Source organism: Gossypium hirsutum, chromosome A10, assembly GCF_007990345.1.
Source record: "Gossypium hirsutum isolate 1008001.06 chromosome A10, Gossypium_hirsutum_v2.1, whole genome shotgun sequence".
NCBI lineage: Eukaryota > Viridiplantae > Streptophyta > Magnoliopsida > Malvales > Malvaceae > Gossypium > Gossypium hirsutum.
In genome coordinates this window covers 8,011,883-8,018,066 of record NC_053433.1, presented here as the reverse complement: position 1 = coordinate 8,018,066, position 6,184 = coordinate 8,011,883, and positions in this window count along the sequence as shown.

Here is a 6,184-nt window from a genome sequence, read left to right as displayed (position 1 = left end):
AAGCCGTTTCCTAATTTGATTATAAGAAATAAAAGAGAAGTGATCCAAATGAAAGAGATTAAGTAGTTGTTACTGTTGAGCTCAACTATGTGAATTATTATAACTATGGTTGTGAATCGCAGGAAACTTTAGTAAATGTTTTGGTATTGTTTGGAAATATTATGTTTGGTAAGCATTACTTTTAAACCTATGAACTTACTAAGCTTCAATAAGCTTACTTGTGTGTGTTTAATATTTTTATGTAGATTGACTTAAAGTGAAGTGGGTAGATCGAATCAATACAACAAAGCACACTATCCAGATCAATTCCGGTAGCTTTTGTTTTATGTTTGAAGATTTATATGGCATGTATAGAGTTTAAATGAAATGAAGTAAAGATGTTATAAACTAGTTAACAACATTTTGTACTAAAACAGTTTTTGGTTAGTAGCAGTAGTTTGAGTTTGAAAATTTACCATAAATCATGAAAATCTAATTAGAGGTTGAATAAAATATGAAATTAAATCTTATTGAATCTAGTTTCACATAGAAGAAATAGTGTAAGCAAAAGGCTTTCATATCAGGAGATATTTTAATTTTTGTGAGACAAGGTTAGAGTGATTTTGAACTCCCCAGTTCTGATTTGTAAAAATCATTAAAAATTGTAAAAAAAATTAATTAGGAGTCATAATATATATTTATGGATTCCTTATTGAGTCTATTTTTAATAGAAACAAACGGCTTGGTTATTTGAATTCTGTACATAGAGAAATTTGGTTCGTAGTGCACAGGGGTCAGAGCAGCCAAACCCTGAAACAGGGGAGACTTCAACTAATAAAATGTACTAATTGGCCAAACCAAAAATTCTAGAAAAAAATTAGTAAGTAGATATATGAGTCTAGATTCAGGGAAAAATTACGGATTTGGATTTTGAGTTTTGTAACTCGAGATATGATTTTTTTTGCGTCTGTAACGCAGTTGGACAGCTTGTCTGGAAAGTGTGATATAAATTGTTTGAATTTGTTTAAGTGCTCAAATAAGTTTAGTAATGCCTCGTGCTCGACTCCGACGACGGTCTCGGGTAAAGGGGGCGTTACAAAAGATCTCGGGATACAATTCATGATTGGACTAAAAGTATGAAGAAGTAATGTCGATGGAGGTGGAAAGATTTGATGACCACTTCTTTTGTAGCGTGTTTGATTATCTTGTGGGTCGTGAATTCGAATGCAAAGCTTTCTTAGCTAAAAGTACGAAACATATGAAATTTTGGCTTCAAAAATTTTCTCAAGGTTGAAGATATTGATGCTTTAATGTGGTGTAGTACTAATTATGTGGTGTAATACTAGTTATACACTTAGACTGTATTGTAGTTATCATGTGGTGTACTACTAATAATACACTTGGATAATATTATTAATTTGTAGTATTAATTATGGTTTGGGAGCTAATTTATTATTATTTAATCTTTTTTATAACACAATTAGGAATCATCTATTCTCTTTGGTTGTCTTCAATTTATGTCTGTTAATATTCTAGCTTTATTTACAAATAAATCATTGCAATATAAGTAAAAGACAATGTAAAATATAAACTTAATTGATATAAAATAAACTCAATTAAACAATAATAAATAATAAATTCACAAATGTATGTTTGTTTCATTTCAAATAGTTTTTATAAAATATTTGCAGGAAATATGCCAAACAACAAAAAATATTTTACACAGATTCATCTAAACACCAAAAAAAACATTAACTTTTTCCAGAAAAGAAAGTTATTTTCCAGAAATCATTGTCAATCAAACAAACGAATACCTTTCTCAGCCTAATTTTTTGAATAATTTATTATTCTATAATTAATTTTAATTAAGTGATCAGCCCATTTATATATACTTTTGTGGGTGAACTCTTTAGTCTTTGTAGTATGTATGAGACCTAATGTATCAACAAATACTACAGATTCACTGTTTCCATCATCTAAAAGGTGCTATAACATCCCTATTAATTTCTACCCAAACCCTTAGTTTAAAACTTACAATATGTTTGGTTGGATGGAATTGCTTTTCCATTTCATCCTAATTCCGCGCGCTATAGTATAACTGTAATAGCCCGAATTTCAACAATGTCGAAAATAGTGGTTCAAGACCATTAAATTCGACAAATGAACTCGTAGATTATATTATTTAATATTTACAAGCCAAATGTAGTTTTTAAAAGATTTTTGAAATAGTAAATTGTGTTTTATAAAGATTTATTTGGTCAAGAAATTGAGAAAAAGAGGTATCGAGATCTCGGTGTTATAAATCGAGCCATAAATACTTTTATGAATATTTACGGAGTGTCAATAAGGTAGTATTAAAATTTCGTTAGAAAATTTTGACGTTTGGATGGTTAATTAAATAAAAAGAACTAAATTGGAAAATGTGTATGTAAGCACTAAATTTTTGTCCGACTAGAATTTGTGTTTAATTTTCAAAATTTCAAAAAAAAAATTTAAAAAATAAAAATTGCATTTTGACCCCTAAACTTTTCCTAAATTTCATTTTAACCCTTAAACTTTCTTTAAATTTCACTTAGACCCCTAAATTTTCATTAAATTTCATTTTAACCCTAAATTTTCTAAAAATTACATTTAGCCCCAGAAGTTTTGCTGCATTTGTGATTTGGTCCTTCAGACAGGTTACGTGATTTGGGGCACCCACTTCCCAGATTTTCAGGCCACAAACATGGGTGGCTGCTCCTTCTTCACCCACCACCTGCAAAAAGGAAGCAAATATCAACTATAAAATGGGTTTAAAACCCCAAAATCAAACCCCATGAATCTCCAAAAAAAAAGTTTCAAAGAGAAAAAAAGCTTCAAAAATAAGAAAAAAGGGGAGAGAAAAGAAAGGAAAGAGAAAGGTCCGGTGGAGTCGACGGTGGCAGCTCGAACGGCGGCGTGAAAGAAGCGACGGTGTGGGGGGCTCGGTTTTGAAGAGGAAGAAGAAGGAAGAAGAAGAAGAAGAAAGAAAGAAAGAAGAAAAAAAAGAAAAAAAAAAATTTTAACAGTCGGGTCAAACCGACCCGAACCGGGTATAACTCGACCCGATCCGGCAACCCAACCCGACCCAGCAAGCCCATTAGCCAAGCCCAAAGTAGCCCAACAAAAAAAAAGAAAAAACAAAGCAAAAAAAGAAGGGAAAGAAGCAGCAAAAAAAAAAAAGAGGGCAGGCCAACAATACGCCCAATTCCAGCAGCCCAACAAGCAGCCAACAGGCCACCAGCCAGCAGGCCCGCGCAGGCCAGCCCAACAAGGCAGCCCAGCAGAAAAAAAAAGGAAGAAAAAGAAGAAAAAAGAAAAAAGAAAAAGGAAAAAAGAAAAAATGAAGAAAAAGGGGGTTCAATTTTAGCAACCCGTTCGGCGAAGCTCGTGTTTTAGATTTTTCGGTAATTTTATTTATTTCTCTTTTAATTTAATGCTCGTATTTTATGTTATTTCATTTTAATATTATTAGCATTTTATGCATTTTATATTTTTGTATTTATATTTACAATTTAATTAAATTTTAATTTTACTTTATTTTAAATAATTTTAATAAATAAGGCAACGAATTGGTTTAGCATCGAGTCACCGAATTCATCGCTATGTTGGGTGGATATCGATAGCTCGCGTTAAAATCGATACGCCCTTTTTAAAATAAAAAATATTAAAAAAAGTCTCATATTTACAAAAAAAAATTTCTATTTTTCAAAATTTTTCGTGCCTTCAAAAATTTTTCTCGTGTTTCAAAAAAATATATATTCGTGTTTTTAAAAATAAGACAATGAATCGATTTGACACTAATTCGTTGATTTCATTGCTATGTTGAGTGAATATCACCGATTCGTGTTAAATACGATACGTGTTTAATAAAAAATCAAAAATTTTGTGTAAAAAAAATCCAGTGTTTTCAAAAAAAAATCCATTTTCCTAAATTTTTAGTGTCTTCTAAAAATTTTTGTGTTTCAAAAATTTTCGTTTTCAAAAATTTCCGTGTTTCAAAAATTTTCGTGTTTTCAAAATTTTTCGTATTTCAAAAATCCTCTTGTTTTCAAAAATTTCGGTGTTTTGAAAATTTTCGTGTTTTCAAAAAAAAAATATCTTGTTTCATAAATTTTGGTTTAAAAAAAATATTATGTCTTAAAATTCTCGTGTTTTCAAAACAAGAAATTCTCGTGTTTCAATCGGATCACGATTAAATATTAAATTGAACTCGTATTTTTGAAAATTAAGATAACACGCGTTTAACAAGATACCAATTTTGGGCGTCGCGAGGGTGCTAATACCTTCCTTGCGTGTAACCGACTCCCGAACTCGAATTTTCTCTGGATTCTTACGTAGACCTAAAATTATCTCTTTTTTAGAAAATTTAAAAATAAAATTTTCTTCTAAAAAGAGAATTTATTAGGTGTCCGATCACACCTAAAAAAAAAAGATCGGTGGCGACTCCTTTTTCAAATAAAATCGAGATTCAGTTTTCAAATTTTCAATAATTACTTCGACTAGCGCCCGTGCCGAAATTTTTAGGTCGCTACAGCTGGCGACTCCGCTGGGGACCCTTTTTGAGAGTCGAGTCGAATTAAACTCGCGTTGTCAAAATTTTCAAAGTTTCTTGTTCAAATTAACATTTAGTCGTGATCCTTAAATTTTTTGTTTTCAAAAAAAATCATGCATTTGCATCGTGTTGTATATATTCTAACTTGTTTTATCAGGTTGTTTTTCAGCTTTAAATTTTTGCGATTTTAGTTTTGGTTTAGTTTTTCTAAATAAAACGTAAAGGTTTACAAGTTTCTCCCCACACACCGTGCACGTGCATTTTTGTTGCATAACATGAGCTCTATACCCGGGCTCCGTCCCTGTTAAGAGAAACTAAACACTACGCCTTCGTGAGTTAACTCGTTCCTCCGCACAGGCTAGTGAATACTTTCGGGTTACATATGACTTATGCTTTCGTGAGTTAACTTGTCCCTCCGCATAGGCATAAGTAAATGTAATCCCTCGAATTGATCTCGTAAGCCTATGATGGGCAATGACTGAGGCTATATACTAATCTTAGTAGATGACAGTATGGACAATTCGAGTACCTATCTAGAGCCAAAACCGCATATAGTGAACTGTACGAGCCATCTAACTAGAGCCATGCCTAACCTTTGTCCATTTACTAGTCACCAAAATAAGTACACGGGAAAAACACATCTTACCTTCTGTTTCTTTTTACATTTACGCTTTCTATGCAAGGGAATCGAGTCCATTAGACCAAGGAGCTTAATTTGTTAGATTTTCCACAGTTTTTCTCTATTCATATGTGTTATGCTAACCAAAGTTGTTTGCCTGTATTTCTATTTTTCATCATGCATCAAAGGCATCTTGTTAGGAAGGTGTTGATTAGAGATTGGTTGCCAAAAATGGGTTTCTGATGGAGGAGTCAATTATACGAATGGCCGAAATGTTGTGTAATAGACTCTTTTAATTAAGGAAATGCCTAAATAGGGGCTATCTTGAAATTAACACCAAATTTTTGCATATTCATGACTGACATTCATCCATTCATTGCATGTACATGTCCCTTAATCATTCACTGAGGCTGAAACTGTATGATCTACAGTTGTAATGCTACGAGTCTGGAATCACGCCATTCGTATAAGACGCGACTAAGAGCTAGAACTATGGAGGCCGAATTCAATGAGAGAATTGAAAGAATGGAAAAGGCCCAAAGATAATTGCAAGAACAGTTGGCTAAATCACAGCAGGAAACGAGAGATCTGATGGTAAGGTCTCGAGAGGAATCACTCAAGCAAAGGGATCAAATGGCCAAAATGATGGAGATGATGTCAGCTTTTGTTAAAGGGAATGGGCTTATGCAGAGTCCTGATGTTATAGAACCTCAGTCAAGAGTTAATCATGATCAGGATCCGTTTTATTCCCCAAGATTCACCCCGCCTCACGTTCATGTAACGCAAAGAGGATGTCCTCAAAAGGAGCCTGTAGGCTTGGAGCAACGACCTGTACCACCTATTCATTTAGGGCAAGGTATATCTGTATCAAACCCCGGAGGTAATCCCGTTGATCCCAATATTCCAGATCGGGATGACCCAGTAAAGATAGCCATGTTGAAATTAGACGATCATAATGTTTGGGGAAGTATAGGAGTTTTGAAGAAAGGCTCAAGGCAATCGAAGGCGCTGAA